At 38.0% G+C, this 26127-nt stretch overlaps 1 long non-coding RNA gene across 1 annotated transcript in view; it reads left to right on the forward strand.

The window, feature by feature from the left end:
* Nucleotides 1-6894: 6894 nt before the first annotated feature.
* LOC121662553 overlaps nt 6895-26127 on the forward strand; it is a 137047-nt gene continuing 117814 nt past the window's right edge. Inside the window, exons 1-2 of the long non-coding RNA XR_006015322.1 lie at nt 6895-6955; nt 8378-8533. This is a non-coding gene — a long non-coding RNA (uncharacterized LOC121662553). The remainder of the gene's footprint in view (nt 6956-8377; nt 8534-26127) is intronic.

Raw genomic sequence — 26127 nt, forward strand, 5'->3', positions numbered from 1 at the left:
TTGTGAGATCTAAAGGAGGACTTTCTGCTCTGGATGTTTTTGCAATTAGGTGGCGCCTTTAGAAATTAGCCTGGAGAACCACAATGCTTTGTGCTCCTGGTAGGAATGTATACTATTATTAACATCCCTCACTGGGGTTGATGTACCCTTATGCACTTCATCTGTGTGCACACCTACTAAGTCAAGATAACTGTAGTCTTAGCAGTGACCCAGCACTTAAAGAGTCACTATGAAAATTAGCTGGCAAAGTCAAAACTGGAAGATGTGGCTGTGCTTGAGTTGTCATGACTGAAACTTCATCCCAGATTATTTAAAATGAGACTCTCATTTTGTGGAGAAGGTAGGTTCTCATTTGTTTGTAATATCTCTCTGAATGACATTGAATGGTGCTCATGGGCAATGTGCCTTTTTGCTTTATAGAGTATCATGTACTACTGTATTACAAAAGTGAAACACAGGTTCAAGCAGCAGAGAAGGAGGTTGGCTAGCATATGTAAACTGATCTCAGAGTAAGCTTGGAATAAGGAAAAAAAGATGGTAAAAATCATTGAGGGGAGTACTTCAGCAGAGACAGAAAAATCTTTTAGCCCAGTGAAACAAGAGCTTAGAGGATATGGAAGTGCTGCATATAAATATACTGGGAGAAGAGAAGAAAAAGGCAGACTGCTTTTGGTCCAAAGATGGTCCTCAAATATGAAAGGAGTTTTTCTGATCTTGTAATATGATGTCTTGAGGTGACAAACTGGCACATATGACTATGTAGTATGCAATATTAATGTATTATAAATACAATATTATAAATATTATAAATATTAATCAGGAGATGCATCTGATAACCTCAGGGTTTCTTTTCAGGGTTGGGAAGATCTGGGAAATAACTAATTTATTTTATTTTTTAGACTTTGAAAGTTTCCTAGGGCAAGAGCCTGTCCTCATGTTCAAGTGAGTCACAGCTCTGAGCCCTGTGTAATTTCTCCATTGGAGTGAACATCAATACTGTCTGCATTTTGGTTGCCTCTGAGTACAGTCACAGTTGATAGTAGCTTACAGCACTTGCCAGTCACGAGTGAGATAAGCTGAGGAACAACTACTGAACTTGTGCCAGTGCTAAGAAAACCAGGCTAGCCACCTTCCTTTTTGCACTGTTGAAAGGTCCTGGAGTTGTAATGCTTTCTGAATGGAAAAGTTTCTGGTATCACTGTGTCCATCTCTCCACATCCAAAGCAGTGAGTCTGGCTCTCCAGATTTCTGTCTCATCTTCATCCCTTCTCTCTTAATCTCCTTCCTTCACTTCTCTGACCCTTGTTTGGCTCCAATCTTTCATCTTCAGGGAAAATGCCAAACTGAATTTGTTTGCTGCCAAGAAGCTTTGAGTCAATGCTGGCAAAGGAGAAAAGCTTCAAGTTGTACAGCATGGCACGTGCCTGAAGCCTTCTGCTGTCTGGTTTCAGTAGAAACACTTTGAGTTGCGCAGAACAGCCCTGATTCATGCAACTGTGTGGTAGTCTGGCACTGAATTGAATTATAGGCTTGGGATTTCTTTTTGACCTATTACCATCCCAAATACATGTGTGCTTTGGGTCAAGTTCATCCTTCCTCTTAATTTATTATGGCTTTATTTGGTGCTAAACTGATGTAGTGGTAAATTGACTGTGTGCTTGGTGGTATGGCATCCTTGTCTCTCTCCTGCTGTAAAGCAATGACTCAAAATACTTCATCAAAACAAACCTTATAAAGAATTTAAAAATGTGTCTTTGATGCCATAACGTTTCTGTTTCTTTGTTTCTGGGAGATTTTCTTTTAAAATTATTAGTAGTACAAAAGTACAAATGGATCTTCAAATATTTATGGATGCTGGATTTTTCTAAAAGGTATTGATAATACACACATGATATGAATATCATGCTAATTAATCCAATAAAACTAAGTATGGTAATTATTATCCAGCAGCTAGAATTAGTTTGTAGTCTAGATATGGACATTAAAAAAAAAAATCCGAAAAACAGCCATCAGGTGTATTCTTTTAGTTGAGAGAAGTTAAATTAGAGGGGAAATATATTAATATTAAAATGGTACGTATTGAAGCAAACACTTGGAAGTAAATGGTCACAATGGACTTGGGCAGAAGAAAATGGATGGGCAGAAACAGAAACATGAGAGGCTTAGTCTAGGAGAAAGAAAATTATTATAATGGTGAAGGAGCCTGAACACTGAAATAGATTGTTTGGGGATACTGTGAAATCTCCATAACTAGGGTTTTTAAGAACAGGATAAATAAACATAGGTCAGGAGTGATTTAGGCAGAAATAATTGTGCCCAGGGACAGGATGTACTACATGACTTCCCTTTGGGAATTATGTCATTATTTGTCTCTTTATTGACGACCTTTGAGGAGTTCAGGGATCGTGTGAGTATGGAGAATGACTGCTCCTAGTGACAGTATAGTTGCAGTTTATATTAATGGTGCTTTTCTTTGGAATATGTAATATCAGATGACTCTGGTAGAATTTCTGGTATTTCATAAGCACTTTGGAAAGGGAACACTGTAATTTGTACAAGAGAGTAATCAAAAATTTTGGCAAAAAATTTGAAGGGCTTACGCTTTTTTATATATGTTTATAACATCTACAGTCATTCTCTTTATGTAAGAATTCCAGTGATGAGGCTCATCAAGGACTTCAAAAGCACTTTAGGTGAGATCTGGAACTTGTTTATGAAATTTTCATATTACTTCTTAATGGCCTTCCTGTCAGGCTTTTTGTGCACTGTTCATGTAGTGACTGCTATTTTCTTACTAGGAATGAACACACAGTATGACAAATATTCCTTTTACCTTGGTCAAACGAAGTTTTTTCCTTTTCCACAGCCAGCTGCATGTGTCCAGCACCGTGTTCCTGGGCTGTCTTGAGGAAAGCTGTGATATATCTCTTGAATCAAATCTGTCTGCCTTAGTGACTGCAAGAGACTTTGACTATTTATGCCTGTTAAGAGATCATGACACATCTTATGAAAAGACAAGCTGTGTTATCAAAATAGTGCTAGCCACACAGAAAAGCATCAACCCTCCTTATCTTGTTTCTTTAAATGCATCTCAGACTGAATTTAATGGTGCTGCTATTTTTACTCAGACATTTTTCAGACTACACCCACTCTGCCTGACATAGACAACCCCCTTAAAAAACACAAGAAAAATTTAAAAACTTGACTGCATTTGAACCCATTTACATTTTTTATCTTGTCAAGTCTTGTCCAGACTACAAGTTTGAAAACATGTAAATGCTGTTTAAGATTGCTACAAATAAATATTTTTTTCCCCCTCCCTATGCCTTTAGGCGGGTCTTTCCCCCTGCTTCCCTCCCCCTACCAAATGCAGTTATTTGCTGAATTTTGTAAACTAGAAACACCTGTTCTCAATGCATTTTTAGAAAATAATTATTATTAAAAAAAAAAAGCATAGATGTAAGAATTAGAATTACAGTAGGATGAAGTACCTGGAGTGTCCAGATTAAAACCAGTATAACTTAATGATGCTTTAGGAGGAATATTAGAGAACTATGAGAATAATTATTATTGAAGAAGGTATAAACGTAATGAATTTGAAAGTAGATTGGTTCAGACTCTGTATGGCATTTTCAAAGCTTCTCTGAAGTCCAGAAGAGTTGCTATTATCTCTTCAGATACCTTGTTGGTATCTTTTCCATGAAAAGCAGGAAAATTTGATAAAATTACATACTTCCAAGTAGTCGTGTTGCCCAAAGCTGCATTTATCTCGTCTGTTTCTGATAGTGAGCTGGTGAGTGATCATGCCTTGAAGCTGGGATGGTTGTTCTTCAGCAAAATCCAGGGGTCTACAGGAAGGTATCCCAGGGCGAACACAGCCTGTTGGTTGCTGAAGGCACAGCCTATGACTCTGGGGGTCACAGCTTGGGGCTTTCAGAGTTCCTTTCCTTAGAGACGCCTGCTGGTTTGTGTGGCCAGAGCTTTGAATGTCTGCCTGCCTCCCTCCCTGTGGCTTGCTCTTGAGTAAAGCCCAGCACCTGTGCTTACTGTTACATTACAGTTTCAGTCAGGTTGCAGGAGCTAAGCAGGTGATGGCAGATTGTTATGGTTTTGAAGCAGTGTCAGGGAGACATGTTTAATGTGTATAAGTGATGCAGGGAAGAGGTAAGAGCCAAAGGTTATGAGGGAAAGACAGTTTTGTTTTAAATGTTTGCATTTCTGACCGCAAAAGTGGTGAGTGGCTGGGGACACTACAATGAGGAGTGATGGGTTCTTCATCTTTTTGGATATTGAGAGTCTGCATACTTTATTTCAGGTAAATAATGGGAAGCAGAATTATAGGATATGCTATGGAAAAGGTTGGAATAGATGATCATATATCTTGTTCTGGCTTTACTTACTTCACATGTAATGACTGCTCATTTACTGCATGCCTCTCAAGACTGCTTGCCATTTGCTTCTGATAAACAGCTAATGACTTTTTGTAAACTGGAATATTTTCTGCCAATACATTGAATACAGAGACAGTCTCCTCTTCAACAGTTCCAATAGGTGAGGTGGATGAGTAAATCAAGGTGTCTGGGCTTGAAGCAGTTGTGAGTCTTCTTTAGTGCATTTGCTGGAATCACAAAAACTACTGTAGCCATTCTAAACCATACCAAATGTAAAATAAGGATCAGGATTTCTTTCTTCTTGGGGAGGAATAAGGTTTTGATGCTTATATTTCAGTAAAAGCTACTCTTGTTTCTCCAATGTAGTCTTAATAGTTAAATTTTCTTAGCTGCAGTCTTGGACATAGTGCATATAGATTTATGCTTGACTACTGATACTGTTATGCTATCTTCATGCCAACTGTTTATGGAGTTGCACTGTAAGCTGCTACCAGCTCACTGCATTTGTCTTTTTTCTAGATATTCTAGACAGATTACACTTTGGTTTCCTCCCCCTGGGCGCCCCCCCCCCAGTCCAATTTTTAAAGGTTTTTTGGCTTTCTTTTCCCAAAATTTTTGAAGTGTAGGAGCAAGAATAACATTTGAACCTTTACATAATAAGGAGAAAATAGTTTAATAATTTATCATTGTTTCAGTCACACTGAAGTTCACAGTCTTTCAACAGTAGTGCTGCTTAGAGTGAACTTAAATAATCATTTGATTATTTATCAATAAATACTGAGGAAGCTGTAACTCAGTAACTAGTAGAGTGTGTGTCAAACAAAATGGCCAGGTGGTTTGGCAAAATTAGCTACAGTATTAAACTACAGCCAGTTGTCTCTCCTTGTATGTTTCTCCTTAGATTTATAATCTCTTAGACATCCAGTTGCAAGTGATTTTTTAAATAATTTTTTCACAGAAGTCTACAATGTGATGCAGAGTATTTTTAAAACAGACCTTTTTTGAATGATTCAGTCAGCTCCAGTTACTGATAAGAAATGGCTGAAACTCCTGCTTGCTTTGTGGAAAATATTTCAGAAGAAACTGAGAACCAGAAGGTATTTCTGCCTACAAAGTAGTCTTGTTTCTCTCTTATAAAATATATATATATATATATAAAAAATACCCTTGTCACCTGCTCAATGTTGAGGGTTTAGTTTATTTTATTGGTGCTTTTAAAAAATTCTTTTCATTGTTTTGGGCAACTCTCAAAGATTCACTAGAGCTGTTTAACAGCAAAATAATGTAGCCAGAGCAACTGGGCCGCTATTGGACAGGGTCTAGTCCAGATATTAATGTGTATTCATTCAATAGCCCTTTGCTAGGATATTTGCAGAAACGATGACGTGGTTTTACTTGGAGGCAGAGGCAAGAGCAGGGTGCTGTTGCCATGTCCTGCACATGGACCAAAAGGGGCTTCTGAAGCCCTGATTTGTTCTCCCAGGTGATGCTGAGCACAAGGAAAGACTTGGTGTTCACAGGTTTGTTTATGAATGAGAAAGTGTAATCCACCCTATCTTAACCACCTTTGATTGTATGGCTTTATTATAATGTCTCTTGTTTCTTTTTTCCCCTGAGATAAATCTGCTCATCCTTCTTCATGAGTTTCTGGGAGTTTTACTATCATCCCCTTGATCTGTTGCTCTTCTTGTGTTTTAACTCTCCTTACTTCTAGAAACCAAGAGACGGCAGCAGAACAGAGGCTTCTTTCTACCACACTGTTCACTGCCATATCCATATGGAAAGTACAAGCAAAGGCTTTTTAACTGAAGCTTTTTCCTCTCTATTCTGCAACATAAAGAGATTTGTTTTTCTTCTGCATAAATCAGGCTGTGCCATAAAAGTTTTGAGAAGTTAAAGATCCATATTTTTTCTGATGAGTGCCTGCAATGAGTTGAAATCAGGTAGTTTGGGAACTGAGAAAGTGTGCTCACCACCCAGCCAAAACCATTCCTATTTTGAACACTCCTAATTGCCATTCAGAATAGATTATTGGAAATGATCTAACAAAGAACTTCGAGTAGCAACTGGACCACTGAAAAAACTCCATGATCTGCTAAGGGATAATTTGTAAACTGAAAGTTTATGCAGGAATGTAGTATAAAATAAAGCAATCTCCATAACAGCCACAGTCAGTTTTCCTATTTGGTATGTGTTTTGTTACGTTGCTACAGTGAAACAGCCAAGCTAGAGTAGCAGAAGCAGGAAGCGTACAGATGCTTCTGTTTAGCATAGTTCTGCAGAGCTCACCAAATTGTGCATCAGCTACAGGCAGCAGGAGATCACTCAATTATTTTTTCAGTGTTTCTCCAAATGTCTCAGAAAGAAGCTGCTAATATTTCGCAAGTTCCTTAGAGAATTCATCATTGAGGTCTAGGTAGCTCCTCTGGTACCACAAAGGAAGTACTATATTATTGGGTGCCAGCAGTGCAGAGAGCAGTCAGCATCCCATCATTTCCTGTTGCTGTTCACTTGCTGCAGAGAAGCGGTGCTGACAGGTTACTGTAGAGAGCAGAGAGCTGTTGGTAAGCCTATTTGATTTTCAATTTTCCTTTGCTATGTGCAGCATAACTGGGTATCCTGCACTCTCTTGTATATTGTGAATAATTCCAGTCAGCTTCACAGATGAATCAGAATGTAAAGATCCGTCTCAAAGGATGAGATGTAACTGAAGTAGGAATGATTGCATTTGAGAAAGGAGGTTTTAGTGCATATGACTTTGTGTGGGATGCTGTGACCTGGAGGCAATTTTTCCACTGGCTGTTGATAAATATGTCTGCTGAGGTCACCAAGGGCACAAACAGGTATTAACACAAGGAGAGGGCAGGAGACCAAACCTTCCCTCATTTTCCTGCTGTAAACAAGGGCACATTCCACCTTTATCTCTGCAGAGGACTTGGTTTTTGAACTGCATACTACTATAATTGCTGAGACCATATGCACTCTGCTTGTTGCACTGTATAACCCCTCTGAGTTTCATGTTTGCACTAGAGATATTTTTCTTCATGGTTGCCAAAACTCAGGTTACAGAGTATGAGCACCAGCTTCACCACCTATGTCTACCATGCATCTTGGTGACCTGGGCTTTTGGTGAACCCCCATTTTTGGGGGCCTCTTGGTGACCTCCATTGTGCCAAAGTGGGCCTCCCTCTGTCCATGCTTATTGTCTGGAAGATGCACAGCAGATGCCTCTTACGAGGTGCTGTTGTGATGAGCCACTGCTGTTAACGCTTGCTTCTCTGCCCTATCTTTGAACTTACAGTACTGTGCATTTTTAAGGCTGTAATCATGCCAGAAGGCTGATGTCACTGCAGGGCAAAACAGTGGAAAAAATGGGGTTAGACTGAAAGCTTTTATTCCAATATAAATATCTGAGATAACACAGGCACTCCCAAGTCTTGACAATGCATTTCTCTTTCCACGTGTTTCCTTTTCTTTTTAATAAAACATGATCTGTTCCCAAATTCCCACTTCCGTGATGGAAGTGTTAGAATTGGACGAGCTTCATGTTAACCTCCTGAAAGATTAGTGATCATCTACACATATTTTAATGGCTCATTAGTGTAAAAGGAAGTGTTGCTGGACTGATGGGACACCAACATTATTCATACTCAAAAGTAAAATCTTGCTCTGAGTTCACTTGCTAATTCCCTCTTGGTGAAAAGGGCAAAGTGCAGCCATTAAAAGGTAGAAACCAAGAAAACACAGACAAGTGCTTCTGACCTGAGTGATATGCAGGCAAACTCATCACTGAAGGAAGTTAGATTGTTTTACAGGTCTAAGTGGGTGCAGCTCTCTGGGATTAAGTAGAGCTACTTGTCTTTACAGCAGCAGAGAATGTAACACCAAATGTTTAATAGTTTGATACACAGTTCAGAGAATAGAAGTCTACATCCATCAATTTTATTGAACATTTGAACCGTCCACATGTTTTCTGGTGTCTCCAGGTCACATTGCGACAACAAGGGAAAGCACTTGGAATATAAACAGTGAGATCTAGTCTAAAAATGAAGTGTTGGAGATGGATTTGAATTTGAACTGTTTGCTCTGTTTCTTCTGTGTGCATCCCCTGTGTGCATCTGACTCAAGTCCCTTTGGCACAGGTATGGGTGTAGCTGTTTTAAAGTCTACATTGCCTGTAACCACTGATGAGCTAATCACTGCTGGCTATACACTGCTAGGGTAAAAGTTTATTTGACATTGGTCTCTGCTGAGAGCTGACTGAGTAACCTGGTTACTTCTCTGATGTCAATGTTTGGCTCTAGAGACACCCTAGTAACATTTCGTCTGGCACTTTGGAGGAGGTATTGGTACGTTTGGCACCTCCTTTGACATTTTGAGGAAACTGCAGGGAAAAAGATGCCCTGCAGAGCTAAGCTGTAAGTGCCTCTGAAGTGGGAATAGGCTCACAATATCGCTGTGCTAGCAAGATGTACTTAAGAATGCTCACATCTTGCAGGTACTCAGTGGCATTACTTTAATTTTGGTAAAATTTTACTCCCGTAATTCATTCAGGAGTAATTAATTTTTTGACTTGCCAATATGCTTCAGTTTAGAAATTACTAATTTGGGTTTTACCTGCATTTGGACCAGTGGCCTTGGTTAAATAGTTCTCCCCTGATTTCTAGTGCAGTGATTCAGTCAGGAAGCGTTTTGCCAATATCAGTAAGTATCTTAAATGCCATAATTCATTTTTAGTACAGTCAATAATGGCAGATTATGATGAAGGCTCAACAATTCTTTTACTCTACCTCTCCCAGTGAAGCTACATATATGTACATTTTCTCTTTAATAGCTGAGGCAGAATGCCTCATATATTGTATGTCTTGTGAATATTTTATTTACGCTGAAAAAGTTCATTGAAAAATTACTTTTCATTGACTGTACTGCCCCTTTATGCACTTACATTATCTTTTTTCCCTTTCTGTTGGTCTTCCACTACAGATTTCAAATATTTGTAGCTCTGGTTCATGTTCCTTCCTCAGGGTAGATTATAGATGCAGACAATAAATTACGGTGAGTTAAGAGCTTTTCATTAATCTCTGATGACTGATATAAGTCAGTCATGATGTCAGTCACTGATGAAGCAGTTTCAAAACAAATAAGTTTAACTCATGCAAAAAGTCTTCTGTAAATAATATTTTTTTCTGTCCTGTTCATGTCAAGAGATGTTAAGGATCAGTAATAAGAGAGGTTGCAAGTAAATAACTGGTTCTTTAATAAAAAGAAGAGTTCATGATAGGGAAGAATGCTTTGATTGAGAAGTTGCAGTAGGATACAGGATGACACATGGAGAGCCAGTGAAAGAAGGAGGCAGTGCGTTTATCTGGCCAAATTCATATTTCTTATATGAACCTAAATTGGCTGTTGAACCTTGTTTTGTAGTCAGTGGAGAAGAACAGGAGCTTCTGAGATTTAGCTTTTAGACAGCTAAAATAGATCAGATGAACCAAACCTAAAAAAATACCCTTTTCTATGTGTTTATAGGGAGCACCTTGAGTGACTAGTTTCAGAGCAGACATCTCTGAGATGTCCCACCACATGAGTCTTGATGTTACCTGGCTTACTTTTAGAGCAGTGGCTATGATAAATGGAAGGTGTTCTGTTCCAAATTCACCCAAGTAGATGTGGCTCTAGCAAGGGTCTCTGTTGCACTGAGCTGATGCCATGAAGTCTGATTTTGGCTGTGTGGGGAGGCAATGCTGAGTCCCATGGTGGTATTGGAACCTCAGTGATACTTCTTGCTCAGGTAGCTCAGATAGCTGACTGAAATCAAGTTGGATAAATCTCAGTCCAACATGGTCAGTGTGTCTGTTTGTCTGCCCCTCTTTCATAAGGAAAACTGAGAAATCTTGATTCATCTTGAACAAGAAAAAAATGTTTGAACTATTCATGTGAGCAACTCATGGTAAAACTGCAAATGGTCAGGAGAGAACTGATGAGGTCTGACTTTTTTAAAATGAGGGATGATTTTTCAACTACTTGAGAGGATGCCCAGAAGTAAGAATGTTAGTCTTTGGAATATTCCTGTAACTTCAAACAGTTATTATTTTAGTACCGTTGCATAGTGGTTTTTTAATCATCGCCATTATGAATTTAATAGGCATGCTGTGTCTGTTCCTTAAAAAATATCCTGTTCTTGGAAGAGCTTAATTATCTGTTTCCTCTCCTTTTCTCTTTTTTTACTATCATCCCCTGCGCTATCAATCCCTTCATGTTTGTTTTTTTTTCTTTTTTTAAGAACACTGAATCTATTTGTGTCTCTTAAAGTCTACTGATTGTTGTCTGGAGTCCTGACAAATTGAGATGGTTTCCAAATGGAATTTCCACGTATATTAACATAATGATGGTATTGTGTCTACATTTATTTTCCAAAGATTTATGTTCCCTCCAAAATGTGAGCTTTGTAGATAAAGAGAGCTTATGGCAGATAGCTGAAATTAAATTTTTCTCTAAGAAGTTCAGACTCGGCTTTGGAAATGTAGCTCTTAACAGAATGGTGGAGACGCTGCTGCAGTTGATTGCTATGATGTTAGCCTAGGAGATCAAGCTAACTGCACTGTGTAATTATTACATTGCTATGAATGCTCTGGATGATATCACTTAATAGGAGGAACATCATTATCAATACTCCTTTTTCAATTTCAGATTGTGGTTAACTGATTTGACATTAAATTCCCCTTTACTTTTATTCTGCACTGCAGAGATTAATTGTTTTGTGGCCAGAGATCAACAGAATATTGATCCACAAGTCAAATCTGTCTACCCACCTTTTACACGCTTTTTGCTTACTACATGGCAGAGAAAATTAAAGTGATCTGCTACTGTAAGCTTCTATTTCAATATAAATCTCTCCTTTTATCTTAAGCTCTTTATCACAGTGAATTCTGCTCACTCAGTTACTCCTGTCTGTTCAGATTCACCAGTCCTAGGATCCTTCATGCCAGACAGTATCTGCTTCAGTAGGATTGGAATAATTTAGCAGCTTTGAAAATGCTACTGTCATTTATTCTAGGAGTCAGCTGTCTTAGAAGGACCCAGGAAAGGCCAAAGTAGTTTGCATTTATTGGAAAACTATCGCTTGTGTTAGTACTACTGACTTTTAATTTAACTGCAAAGATGAGAAAGTAAATATTATTTTGGAAACTTTAGTCCATAGACATTGTTGAGGCATTTTTTTCCTTATTTAAAAAACAATAAATCATGTGTTAATACTGGAATTCCAAATTAATAAAAAAATGCTAATGCTCTAAAAGGCTGGAATTCATAAGCTAGAAAAATGAAAGTCTGTAAAAAATATCCTCAAAATTCTTTGGAGACAAAGCTGGTCATTGTATGCACACATTTATCTAATTGAAATAGACTGTTTCATGAGCAGAGGACCAAGGTGCATTTAAAAAAAAAAGGCAGAAAAGAGCTATCCAACATTATCCATCTTGGGAAAAATACAAGATCTGTCTTTAAGTCAGAATAGTGACAATTCAAGAAAATTCAAGAATGAATCCAGAAGGATCCAGTCTGTGTGCCTTGTTTTGCCAAGGAGGTTTGTGAAAACAGCCCTGCCCCTGCTTAGAGAGGAACTTGTGAGTAAATCCACAGCACACTTTGGCCAATGACAAGTGTCACCAGAAAGAATCAATATAATTCTGTGATTTGTGCATCCATATTCCTTTGAAATTACTGCAAGAAGGGCTTGGGAATAAAAATTAGCATTCAGTTGAGAACTCCGAAGTCTTTGTACATAAATTATGGGAAAGTCCAAATTTGGTCACTAAATAAACATCATCACCCATCTAGAAAGATGCAGGCAAAATGGAAACAGTTTCTGCTGTAGAATATACGTAGTGTAGAGTGGAAGGGAAACCCACTGGTTTTAGTAAAACTGTACCTTACTTGTCCTTCCAGAAATGAGTTTCAGCCCCACCTGTTCATATAATAAAGTCAATGATATGATGAGGACTTGGTTCTTTAGAAGTGTATCAATTAAAGCTATCATAAACTTTAGAGGTTTCTAAACTAAGATGCATGAGGTCTATTTTAAGAGCTTAACATATCATGATATATCAAAATGAGCTGTAATATGGCAGATAACCCTCACTATTTATTCAGCTTTTGCTAAACATTCATTCTATATATAAAGTGTGATGGAGGAATAGTGGTGTTGCTCATCAGTGCTCAGTCTTAGCAAGACTTTGCAGATGTTATACCAATTAATTTGTATTGGAACTGGAAAAAATGGTTTTGCTCCTGATTTTGACTGCAGAGATTATTAATAAAGCCTTTTGCAAATATTTTAGCAGCATAGATAAGAGATGAAAATCCTGGAGTTTATGATGTTTTCTGGGAACCATAATTATGCATTAAGTTTTTTTGCATATATGCTTTCAGCCAGGTTGGTCAAAATATTCCACCACTACTGAAGTATTCTGGAGTTCATACAAGAAAACAACTAGTAAACAAAAAAGATTTGAGCAATATTTGAACACAGTAACATGTTGAAATTCGTTAATGGCTTTAGAAGTCTTGACCAATTATTATTTCGATATTCTTTCTAGCAGTGCCTGTGCCTTTATGAGTAGGAACAATGAGTTCTTGGTATCATTTAGATCTCAAGTACCTAACTGTCTCTCCCTTCACCCCGAATCAAAGTTTTCTTGCAGGTGGAAGAGAAAGAGTTTATTCCCCTGCAAAAATAAGAAAACTTTTTAAGCTCTTTAGTCTACTTCTGCAATGGACAAAAGTTTTAAATTTTTCAGTATTGTCAAGTTTTATTAATTTTGTAAATTATTGGGGGGTTAATAATAATGAGATTTAATATTCTTTTTGGATTCTGAGATCTGGGAATTTGGGACTTATATTAAAATCCTGGCTTGTACCAAAGGAATTTTTTGTTTGTTTTTGTTTTTTCTGGGGGTTTAAAGTGTGATCCCAAACAGCTCCATGTTGCTCAACACCTTCTTCACTTTTATTTCATTCTGTTTGGTCACAAGAGAGGAAGAACAGAAGGCAAAGCTAAGCTTGATCATTTAAGAACAAATACTGACTTTCAACATGTTCAGTAAGAAAGTAAATTTTATTTCTCTCACTCTGACTTCTCTGTGGGATCTGTCTGGTGGACAACACAGGTATTCTAGAGGAGGTAAAAATAACACCATTACAAAAGTCTAGTCTTGAGGTCTCAGATTCTCACTTGCATAAGGGAAGCTCACTATGGAAGGACATGATCTATGCTATTAGTAGTAGTAGTACTTTAAGATAGTGTCTTTTCTAAAAAGTCAGTGCACACATGTAAGATGGTAGCAGAAATGTTGTACTTCCTCAGCATGAACAAGTGCTACTTTCAGTAACTTTGTTTTCCTACAAAACTGTAGGCAGCAAAAAGGGGCACTATGTCATCTCAGTGACATTTTTATAATCATTAACATTTCAACTTGAAATTCCCAATAGCTGCAGAGAGGCTCAGTAGCTGAAATAAAAGTGTCCACAACACTGATTAGAAGCTGAAAGGATGAGCTTGATGTCTCTGATGTTAATGCTTGCTGAAATGAAAAGGAAAAAAATGTTCAAAGGCCCAGACATAATGTACCTGACTTCCTCAGACCTATCAAAGGGTTAGCATCAATAACCAAGTAATGGCTGCTTTATAGTTTGAATTTTCTTACCCAATGTTTTCAAAAGGCTAATAAAAAGCCACACTGCTGAGAGGAAATTTTAGGTTGGAATGACTGTAAAAATAAAATAGTAATGACAGAGCAATTTGTCTCAGTCTAAGAGTGGAAGTTAAACCTGCAACTGTGCCACTCTTGAAGAGCAAGCTGGAAAAAAATAAGTTGCATATTTTCATGTGCATGTCTAAGTATGCTAAAAAGTAAGGTTTGCATAGGAATGAAAGTTTTTAAAATGCTTTTGTTAAAGCTCTGCTTCTCATGGAAAATGCCCCTTTTTGCTGTACTAGAAGATCTTAAACACTCTCAAAGTCTAGGTTGTTGAAAACAGGCATTTTAAAGATGTTGACTGCAATGTCATTTTAAATGTTATATCAAACTTCATATAGGCTGCAGTCATGCAGCTAATTGTTCAACTATTTAATTTTTATGTATGCATCGGCCTTCATGGAACTGGAAGCAGAGTTCAGAAAATACTGTTTAAGAAGAGGAGAATTTGGGCCTAGAACAATGTGATAACACACTCATTTGTACCATGGAATCATTGTTAAAATTAACTTCATTTCTGTACCTGCTTCAAGTTTCTGTAGTATTGACAATAGCTCTTAGGGAAGGGAAAAAAATGTTGGTTATACTGCATCTTAAATAATTTGTATTTTCCCACTTTAATTTTTGGGCAATAAATGCATACAAGTGTAAAGGTCATCTGGTAGAAAAGGGTTTTTCTGTCTCAGGTGTAATAAACACTTTTGTTCTCTTTTTGTCTGAAGCTTGAAAAATCTTCCATCTAGAAAACAGAGCACAGGAAAGTAGTTGGTGAAATTATGCACACTTTTTGGAAAACAAGCTTCTGCAACTCTGTCAGGTAATGCCATCAGCACCTCTGGAGTTCGCACGTACCCTTCAGGTTATAAAATATCATAGTGGGACTTCTTTGGATTTCACTGGGCCCAGAGAAGCTGTACCAAAAATTGAATTATCAGAAATTATATCTTCAGCTATAACAATGTGGGTTTTGAAGCCAGTGGTGTCTCTGAGTTATTATCCCCCATTCTACACTCAGAAACCAGGTCACATACTGCCAGCTGTACATTCTTTTTTCCTTCTGTATTTGGGGTTACATCCAAAAGATTTCTTTTCCCTTCATAAATGTAATCCATGGAATACTCAAATGCACTTCTTCACACAGGAAAAATAATGTGAAGTAATGAGAAGAGAAATCCTTTAACCCTTGCTTTCACAAAGCAGATTATTTCCCCTCTTGTTGAATAACTTTTTATATGTATAAACCACATTTATCCAGTTGTGTACTGTTGTGTTTGTTATGGTGGAACTGAGAAGTGATATCTGCCTTTGCAACGCCAGAATTTGTGGTACAGCTAAGTTTCTTCTGCTAGTCCAATTTCTACACCATCTTTCTGGGTGGTTTTCACAAATACTGCCAAGAGTCACATTCTTTATTTTCCTAGCTTGTCTAGCTTTTAATTTTCCATTTTGTTAGTTGGCTGTTTTGTCCATTTTTTTCCTAGCTTGTAATCTCAGTGCATAAGGAAACTTCGTTTAGATTTATACACTTCAGCAGAGGCTTCTCATTCCAGTTTTTTGTGACACTATATGAGAAATAAAAACCTGCAGTCATAATGAAAGATTACAGAACATGAGTCCTCATTCTTAAAGTTGTGCAATGTGGGATTTAGTCATAGTTAATAAGTACTATGTATATTCCAGTGTCTTTTATGTGCCATTTGTCAGCTCTGTTATGTAGACAAGGTCCCTTGTTAACTGGTAGCCAAGGTCATCCTATATTGAATGACAAAATAAACTTGAGCATCAAATATACTGGAAACATTGGATAATTTCCTGTGAGAACAACAAGATCCGTTACAATGGGCTAAATTTCTGGTTTGATTTTATTTCAGTGAAGTTATATCTAATCAGTGGCACAGCACATAAAGTGAAAACTGTCTAAGATGCTAATTGTAAAGTATTTATAAATAATTAATCCCAAACATTTTTTGTTCAGCCTAAAACTCTTAACAAAACCTCACTTCCATTTTTTTGTTTTGCTTTCCCCTCCAATGATTAACTCATGTTTTCAATGCGCCTTCTTCGCCCCATGCAGAAAAATAGCTGTTGGGTGAGTTATGGGCTTCTGGCATGAAAAAAATTGGTCTGCAACCTTAGTATGCATGGGGACAAAGACCTGCTGAGAGCTCTATTTGAGCTATAAGACCAGTGGTGTTTTTCAGTCACTCTGTGATGACCATAAGAGGACTTTTTGTTTTTCCACAAATTCAGCTGAGCTCACCTGACTCTTGGCTCCAATCAGCCATCTTCAGCCCTAATGTTTTTTGGAAATATGTGCCTCCTCCCACCCCCCCACTAAAAAAAAAGACAAAAAACATGGTAGAGCAGTAAGAAGATAGTTAAAACTGAAAGCTCAAAGACTATATATATATATAAAAAAATGTCATTTTCAGTGAGGTCACTGCTCACATGATTTGCTTCACCATGAAACTGTAATAGAGAAAGGACTCAGTTGATTTTTACATAGGTTGGCATTTTTACCAAGTTTGAGCTTGTCTAGCTGTGGCATTGGAAGGACTGTCTTTGTTTTCTTTGCTTTGTTTTCCTAAGAAGAACTTGGAAAAAGCTTTATGCTTCATCAAAAAAACCCCCAACAAACTCTCAAAAAAAGGAGAAAACCAAAACCAAAAAAAAAAAAAAAAAAAAAAAAGGAAAACCCAGTTCTGCTCCCTTCTAGTTTTTTTGACAATAAAATTGAAAGTTTATTCTCCTCCTTTGTCTGTCTGATCACATAGGATCTGGATGCTTCAGAGTGCCTGTTCTTTCTGCTGTCCTTATGAGTTACAGTAGTACTGTTATTCCTATGCTATTTTAGATGGAGAGCTAAAATTACCTCAGTGTTGTACTGATGATCCCAAGAAGGAGCAATGTTGTGGTAAGGGCTCTTCCCTTGGCAGAGCTTTGCTTTGGGGCCCCCAAACCAGGCCATAAATACAATGGGGTTGAAACTTTTCACCTTAAATTCATTAGTGTGAAATCCTCCTGTTACACATTTCCTTTCATTTTGTCTTCACTGAGTTTAGCTTTGGAACAGTTTATGGGTGAAGGATGCCCAATACAGAAAACAGACATCTTTTTATTCTGCAGCTGTGGCTGCAAATCGATATTTATAGCGTCTGTAAATTGATAAAAGAGATATGGAAACCAGGTTCTTCTCTATTATTTCCATCCTCTCAGTAGGCCACTTAGTTATCAAAGGCTTGTACAGAGCTGCAATCTTTTCTTCCAGGAAATATGGCAGGCCTAACTCCTTTAGAAGAAGCCTTGAAGAAAACAAACATTTTTTTTCAGTAGTAACCCAGCATTAAGGAGTAGTACTTAGTTATACATCTGCTCTTGCTGGTTTGCAAGAACTGGTGGTTTTCAGCATGAATGTTGATGGAACCGTGACTCCTGTGTTCCCAGCCTCTGCTCATAATCAATGTTCTGTAGGATCTCCCAATTTTCCTTTAGTTGTAGGAGGTTACAGGGATAGGGAGAGCAAATTGTTGTGGCAGTGTGTCTGTCGATGTACTCAAAGACTAAACAAGAAAGCCAGAACATTATTTGAAGCACCGGGACACTCCTCTGTACTGCTCAACAGTTTTTTCCATGGCCCAGTTTGGTGGCATTTCAGCTACCTTACTCCTAGGTAAATGGAGAGGGCTGGTCCTAAGGAGATGTTCAGATGATCTGGTTAGACTCACTGGCTCCATGGTCTGAACCAATGCCCAGAACTTTTCAGATGGGCACTAGATACAGGCAGATTTTAAATGATTTCTCATATCTCAATCTGCAGCAGACCAAAGCTGGCCTCTGACCTCCAAGAGTAGCACACCAATGAGCAAGCTACTGCTTTTCCTCAACCCCCTGCATGAGCATCATGAATGGTCATACATTATGCACTAATGAATCTGCCTGGTCCTTCAGAGTAAGAGTAATGACTACACCAGTTCAATGTAATTCAACATCAGAGGAACCTTGTCTTGTTGACTTTTGTAGATTTCCTATAGGCAGAACAATGTTTTCCTCTGGCTTTGGAAGAAAACGTAGCACAGCAGATCCTACTGCAATTGAAATAATTGAAAAAGGGGTTGTGTTTTGAATGCTTGGAAGCCTTTGCAAGGATGCATCTTGAAACAAAGCACTACAGGCAACTGTTGCACTGCACGGGCAGAACCTCAGCAGGATGAGTAATTCCTTAGTTTTTTATACTACTCCACTTAAATGAAAAATCAACCTGCTACACGGGTGTTTTTTAGAAAATTCAATACAGTGAGTTTTAAGGCCTTGTTTCCTGTCTTAGCAGGGGTACAGTGATGATTTTCTACATGGTACCAATTATTGCATAAAGGTGAAAAAACCTAAGTACTGAAAAGAAACATTATATTTCTTTTCAGTATATTTTTATTATGATGGCTGAGAAAATGAAATGAAGACATTCCATGTGAATCTGAGGCAGAGTACGTAATTCCTACACTCATTCATGAGCAAAGCAAGACAATGATGAAGCATCATTCATTACTAAATTTGTGCTTTCCACCGCTCAAAGCTGAAAGCAAATTTTCAGTTTGTTTGTAAACAAGCTTGTTAGGGTATACATTAAGTATATCTGTTGCTTCAGTTTTGCCTTTCATTAGTTTATCCATCAGGCCAACCTAAAAAGAAGAGGTCTAGTGAAGCCCCTGGACATTTAGTCTGCCAAGATAGCTGCTTGGCTTTTAGACAACTCCTTGATTTCTCAGTGTCCTCCCTGTTCACCATCTACTATACATCTGGACTCAAAAAAATTTATGCATCAAAAGATTTTGTGGACTTTCCATCCCAAGGCTGAATGAAGCTCTGAATAACCTGGTCTTGTGGAAGATTCCCTGCCCATGGCAAGAGGGTTGGAATGAGATGATATTTAAGGTCCCTTCCAACCCAAACCTTTCTATGATTCTGTGATTTTATGCCTGCAACAAACTGAAATGCTACCTCTTTTTTCTCTGGTATTTCATAAAGTTGCTTCTTATGTCTTCATTTTCTTTTTTTCTTTTTCTTTCTATTTTTTATTTTTTCTGTGGGAACTAGGTAACATTCTTTCAGTTTTTGCTGTCGAAACCCCCGTTCTGATCTGGTTCTTAAATTCCGTAACAGGTCTACTTCTTTTTCTTCCAGATAGGAAACTGAAGCTGTTGCTAAATAAGCTACAACTTTCCTCAACATTTGTTGCTTTCCGATAACCCTGATAATCTCTGGGTTTATAAAATGCATCTGTTGTTTTAGAACACCTGTTTATAAGGGGCCAGAACACAAAAATACAAGTGTTGGCCATCATCCTTCCAGCTGTATGCCAGAACATCCTGCTTCACTAGCCCTAACAGAAAAAGCGAAAATATTCAGGGAAGCATTTTCAAATTATTTACTACAAGTTTGGAAACTTTTTATGCCTCCTGTGAAAATGTGTGGGATTGATTGATTTTGTTTTGTCCAAAGGAGCCACTACAGTTAACTGTGGGATAGCAACCATTTAATCTCTTATAGTGTGAAAGTGTGAATATCCTGTATACTCTTAAAGAGTGTAAAATACCTGGTGAATTACTTCTTTAGTAGGAATCTGGCTGTGAATTGACAATGTGTGAGCAGAACTAATCAAAATCTTTCCCATAAATTATCTGTTGACAATTAGTCCTTATGGCTGCCTGATGGCTGCTTCTGATACTCTTGTGTGAAATTATTATCAGGAATAGAGTGATCCAAGTAGTGTTTTGAGTACACGAAACCAAAAGATCTTGTCTGCTGTGCCGATTTGTATCCCATGGCTGTTCTATTTTGGTGTCTCTCTCTGTGAGATCCAAGTGAAGCTTTCTCATGGTGAGTAAGTGGGGGAAAGAAGAGGAAGAAAGAGGAAATTAATTCCTCTTAGTTTTTCTAGCACTGATGACATCTTTAGTTCCTGCATCACCATACTGTTTACTTGGATGTTAATAGGTTCTTTCTTCTTAGCTTTGTCATCTGCTCGATGATCTGCTTGATCACTGCTACAAGTGTTGTATGTACAGATGTTTCTCAGGTGTTGACCTTTCCGTAAAACAGGCTTGAAACTAGTCAGTGAACAGAAAAGCTAATGGTGAGAAAAGGGAGAAACATACAAATAGGGACAATGCAATTTCATGAAGGCCCCTAAGGGCCTTACCTGCCACAGCAGCCACAACACACAGATGTAGTCGCCTGGCTTCAAGAATACAATTGAGACAAAGCTGAAGGAGAGTGAATGAGGAAAGGTGGATGCCAAAAGGTGAGATTTGTGGTAGTGTTTAGTAGACTAAACCAGGAATGGCTAAACTGGCAGAGAGGGAGTGCCAAAGTGGCTGTATCCAGTAAACCACCTTTCTCCTTGACTTCCCTGCCACTATAGCCGGGAACATAAGTGTAAAAAGTGTGTAAAAGGCTCACTGTGTGGGAGAAAAAGCCACTGCCTGCCTTTTTGCAGAAGAGCTCTGCAATTAGAGCATTCTCTGGCAATATATATGTAGGTTAGATTCCTGAATTTCCTGGATGGATTTAAACCTCCTACTTCACAGTAGAGGGTCAAACTAAAGCATTTTGCTGAGTTGGAGAGAATTCTAGGCTAATGTTGGAACCAGATACCTCCATCATTCAGCTGAAAAGCTGTCTCTTGCATTCTAAGCAAAGAATCTGTCAGCTTGCTTGCTGTCAGCTGTTGCCTGTCTTCAGTAGCACAACTTCGAGTACCTTCAGGAAGCTTAGTTTCCTGATAAGCCATAAACAAATAAACTGTACGTAGGAGACATGGGAAAAGTTGTCAAGTTCTTTTGCACATAAGCCTTTAATTCCTGCACTTTGGACAACTTAGTGCTTCTTTAGATTTCATGCTAGTTTTCTGCAAAACAATTTATCAGTGAGTGAGACTGAAGGTAGGAAAAAGTGACTATTCTTAGTTTTTTGAAAAAAAAAGTATGTCAAGCAAGTTTTCATCTATAAAACTGAAAATTTTCCAGAAGAAATAGAAATAGTTTTTTAAAAGCTAAAGATAATAGAAAGTGCACTGAAATTATTAAATTAGATTAAATAATATAACTTTTAAGGTTGGAATTATGGATAAAAAACCTAAACTGCCTCTATGTTTACCAGTCCCCTTTGCTTACACTATTTCTCCTTGGAGCTTTAGGCAATTTAATTTTCTTACTGACTACTTTAACTCTAGTGGGATACAGTGAGTTTCTGGGGTAACATGATTCCACCTCAGGGAGCATCTGTGACTAGAAGAACTTGCAACCAGCTGAACCCACTGCCCCTTAAAGTTAAGGCCTATGTAGGCAGTTATAAATCTGTAATTATATCACTCAGGAAGACTAAACATTAAGAGATATTGTCCAGAACAACAGAATTGAGAGCAGTCAGGAGTACAACCAATGTCACCTAGACCTAAGTGCTGTTTACTAATTGTATTGCAAGTTGATATTCAGTATGCTGCATATCAGGTTTAATTATCCTGGTTGGTGTTTATAGTTAACATAAAGGATTTTTGGCACAACTCAGTGAAGGACTGTACAAGCACTGAATACCACAAAACAAATGTTTAGCAGGTGAAACCACAATGCCACCTGTAAGAATACATGCAATACTGTAGATGTTAAGCACATACAGTATACATATTCAGTACGTTACATACCTAGTTAGTCAAGGAAATTATATCTGATTATTGGCATGGCCATAGAAATACATGAAGAATTCTGCCTCTATACATACAAGTAACATCAGTATTAAAAACGTTAATTTAGCATTTGCTTTAGCTTCTTATCTTTGAAAATTATTTCTCCTGAAAAAAAAGTGTTTGTAAGATGATGAAAGACCATGTCTTCATAGCACTTCCATGAAGCCTGAATTATTTATTCTGTCAGATCTATAGAACTGGTGCGGTAGGTCTGTGACATGGAATCATAAGAAGACTATCTAAGGAATATAATTTTGCTAGCCTAGTCTGATCTTTGAGTTATTAGTGTCTATTGTAATGGGTCTTGCTGAGAACAGTGGTCTACTGAAACCATAAACTCATTTTTGTGAAGTTTTGTATCCCAGACAAGTGGTCATAACTTAGTGATATTTCTATCTTGGCTGAGTTTGCACTGTCATTGAAAAGCAGAGTTATTAGTCACACAGCTATAAATTACTGGGAAAGATATGATGTCTCAAGCTCTACTGTATGATAAATAGAGCCTGAAAAATCCCTGGATTCCATTTTATGAAAAGGGATACAGGGACTAACAGAGGCAACTGAATAAATGAAAGACTTAATGGTGAGGATGAGGAGGGATTGACAGGGCAATAAAAGAATACTGCAATGCTTATCATGTGATCTTCCAACTCCCAGCAGTATTTCAGAAGTTTGGTAGAGTATTCACTTACGTGAGTTAAGATATCTTTAACACATTATAATATAGTTTATATTGTTTCCATGTGGTTTTTATGAATTTGCATTTCAGACTTACTGCTGTCATCTTTAGACTTCATCATGCAAAGAATGAAAGCAAAAAGTTGCTGGTACTGCATCCAGGCCTATTTTCAAACCTGGTGGTAAAAAGATAGCTAAAGCCAGTCAGAAGTGCATCTTCTCTACAAGGCTGTTTCATGCCATATCAAATAGACACTGTGCATTGGATTACTAGGGATGTTGTCTGTTGTAGCTTTAGAGCCTTATATGCTCTTAATGAGGGCTTCATTCCCTGAATAAATCTATACCTGGGTAATTGTGTGATTTCTGCAAATATGATCATGAGCCACTCTGATTCATAGCCTTTCTGAAGAAGTGGGAATCAGGCTTGCAGCAGTGTCAGGGATGGGAAGAACATGAATGGATATTGTCAGGTTATCAGTTTCTCCTAAATATTTTTTATTATCTGAATAAACATTCAGAAAGCTAAAAAAGCTACCAGTGTGACAATCTTCTCTGGAAAAACAGTCTGCTCCAACATGTACACTGCTACCCAATAGAACCTTATACAGACAGATTTTTCAATTCTTATTGACAGCAATTCCAAAGCATCTTGGAACAGCACGTGCTAACTGGAGGCAATAAATTAGTAAATAAAATAAAATTTGATTTTTGCTCTGTAATCCTTCAGAAGCCAAGTTGAGATCCAGAGATTATTTCTACTGTATATTACATTCATTTTTCACACTGAGGTACTTTTCCTTTGTCCATACCCATGGGTAATGCAGTCTGAAAGGATTGCATAGTGTGCTTTAATATCACCTGTATATGAGCCTTGAATAAAGGAGAGGCATACAAAGAAAGGCCAGATTTAAAAGAATTATTATTGAAAGAATTTTGAAAACAAAGTGATGGCAGGCAATCCTTTGTGGATTATTAGTAGCTGGGTGATGAAATGTGATATTCATCAACATGTAAAGTAAGGCTGGAATGGCAAATGTGAGGTTTGCAGCCCTGAAGCAGTGCTATGAAGTGCTCGGAAAGGGCTCTTCAGTTCTCAAGTGCTGAAGGTAATCAGGAATAAGTTCAGTGAAATCAATTGGGAAAAGTCACAGTATTTTGAGGGAAAACTGGAACTATGGTGTTAATGCAGGGGTTTTACACTGATTCAGAGCAGGTTGTACCTCTGTTCTTTGTATTTCTTTGAATCCATAACAAATCTGCTGAGGATAGCAGAGGAGGTTTGTACAGGTAGAACAAGGCCTTAATGTAGTGGTTAAATTTATTTGTTTTATTCCTTAAAACTGGATAGATGACAACCTTACATTGTCATTTAAAAGGTATGTGAAGTTTTAGTCTCCTTCTGTAGTTATTACAAAAAGAAAAGGATAGCCACGGAAAGTTTATTCCAATTTCTCAGGTATCTTCTGATCAAGTGGGATCATTGAGTCGTATTGATGCCTGAAGTGGCCACCTAAAAACAGAGACTAGACAGGAGTAAGGGAATAAAGTAGGTATTTATTTGAAAGGCCTTCAAAGGTACACTCTGGGGAGCCAGAGGCTACTTCCAAAATGGACCCCAAGATGGACAACAGGTCACGAGTTCTTCCCACTTTTATGTTTGGTTCATTTGCATATCAGGGTTAATTCTCCAGTTAAAGCTTCAGTCAATGATGTAATTTCCCCAAGCTTACCCCCCTTCTAAAGATGTTGATTTACACATTTTGGGCCTAGGACGGTCTGAGTGTCCTTGGAGAGCAGGCCTGGGGAGGCTTTGTTATGTCTACCTAGCATGAGAAAGCAGAAATTAACAGGCTACAAGAAACTTCAGAGTTACACATTAAGCAGTACAGGATTTGAAAAATATGAAAGTTAAAACCTAAGGCATCACTAGAATGGTTTGGGTTGGAAGGGACCTTAAAGATCATTTAGTTCCAACCCTTCCACTAGATCAGGTTCCTTAAAGTCCCATCCAACCTGGCCTTGAACACTTTCAGGAGCTCAGTATCCACAGCTTCTCTGGGAAACCTGTTCCAGTGTCGCACCAGCCTCACAGGAAAGAACTCATAACTCCAGAGTAGTCCTGAACACAAATTCTCCTCTGCTGCTTCAGAACTATTGAATTCTTTTATAATTTTTCTAAGGCAAGACCTTAAGTGTTTTCTCAAGCGCCTCCAACTCAGCCTCTGCATAGCAAGATGATATAGAGGATCTGTAATACAATCCCAACCTTCTTTTGCTGTCAGTGGTGAACACTGGAAGTTTTCAGAGGAGCCCCATGTGCGTTTTGGGGCTTTCTTCAGGTAAATAAAAGGAAGTGATGGCAGTACAGCGGCATCTGGACTCTCATGTTCCAGAGTATATGTGACCATAAATGGCTGTGCATAAGGCATCTCTGTCCATTTCCTGTTTTTCAGTGAATGCCTCAGTTAAACTAGATTCAGTCCAGAGATCAGAAATCAGAGGCCAATCCAGCCCCATGTGGTGCCACAGGAGATGGAGTAAAGACTGCAATAGGCAAGCTATCAGTGCCAGTCACAGGGCACAGTTCCAGGTCTGTCAGTCTGGACTCCATCATACTCTGGGCCTAGGCCTAACAGAAATCTGCCAGACAGGGCAGGGATGATTTTGGAGTTTGCAAGGGCTGGGGATCACCCTCAGTAAGCATTGGCTTAATTGGCTGTGGCCACCCCATTTTGGGGTGTTAGATTAATTAATTAATTAGTTAAGATTAATTCCACACATGAACAATTTTTCCATCTCAAGAGAGCCTTCAGAAGGGAGTTTAATGTTGTATGTCATAAGTGATGCAACCACCAACAAGTAGCCTTTTGGGTCATCTAAATGCCACTCATGCCTGTGCTCTACTTGCTGGACTGCAGACTCTACAGCTTTCCCTATAGACCAGTACTTAGCTCTTTTTAAAGTTATTACAGAAATGTTTTTATAGGCGTAAATAACTGATGACATCATTACCTTTCTGCACTGATTTGTGATTGTACCAATAAAATAGATAACCAATATTAAAAGAAGTGATCTGCACAAGAAGCAATACCACGTCTCTAATTATTCTAGATCACATACTCTTGCTCAAATGGGAGGCTTGGTTTTAATGTTCTTCTTTGAGGTAGGTATTTTGCCAGCTTGACATTTCCATTGTACAATATGAGCTATATTTAGTAGTTTACTCCTTGCTTTCAGGTCATAAATACTGAAACCTTGTTAGAGTTACACCCTATAAATGATAACACAGGATATATTCTGTAAATTATTAGGAATTTTGGAATTGATGTTAGTAATTTATTCTTCTTATATCAAGAATGTGGCCTGCTAGAAACTATTGGTTCATCCACGCAGCAGTGTAAGGCATTGGTATTTTAATACTCATCTGTAGTACTATTTATTTAGCTAAATGGATAATGTTGAGATGCTGAAAGAATAAATCACCATCTATCAAATAAAAACTGTCAAATCCCAAAGATACAACAGTAAACAGATCAGCAGTGCTCAAATGCAGGATAGTTAACTG

The sequence above is a fragment of the Corvus kubaryi genome, unplaced genomic scaffold (assembly GCF_017639235.1).
Source record: "Corvus kubaryi isolate FWS band 111438036 unplaced genomic scaffold, C.kubaryi_AGA036_p1.0 37256, whole genome shotgun sequence".
Taxonomy (NCBI): Eukaryota; Metazoa; Chordata; class Aves; order Passeriformes; family Corvidae; genus Corvus; species Corvus kubaryi.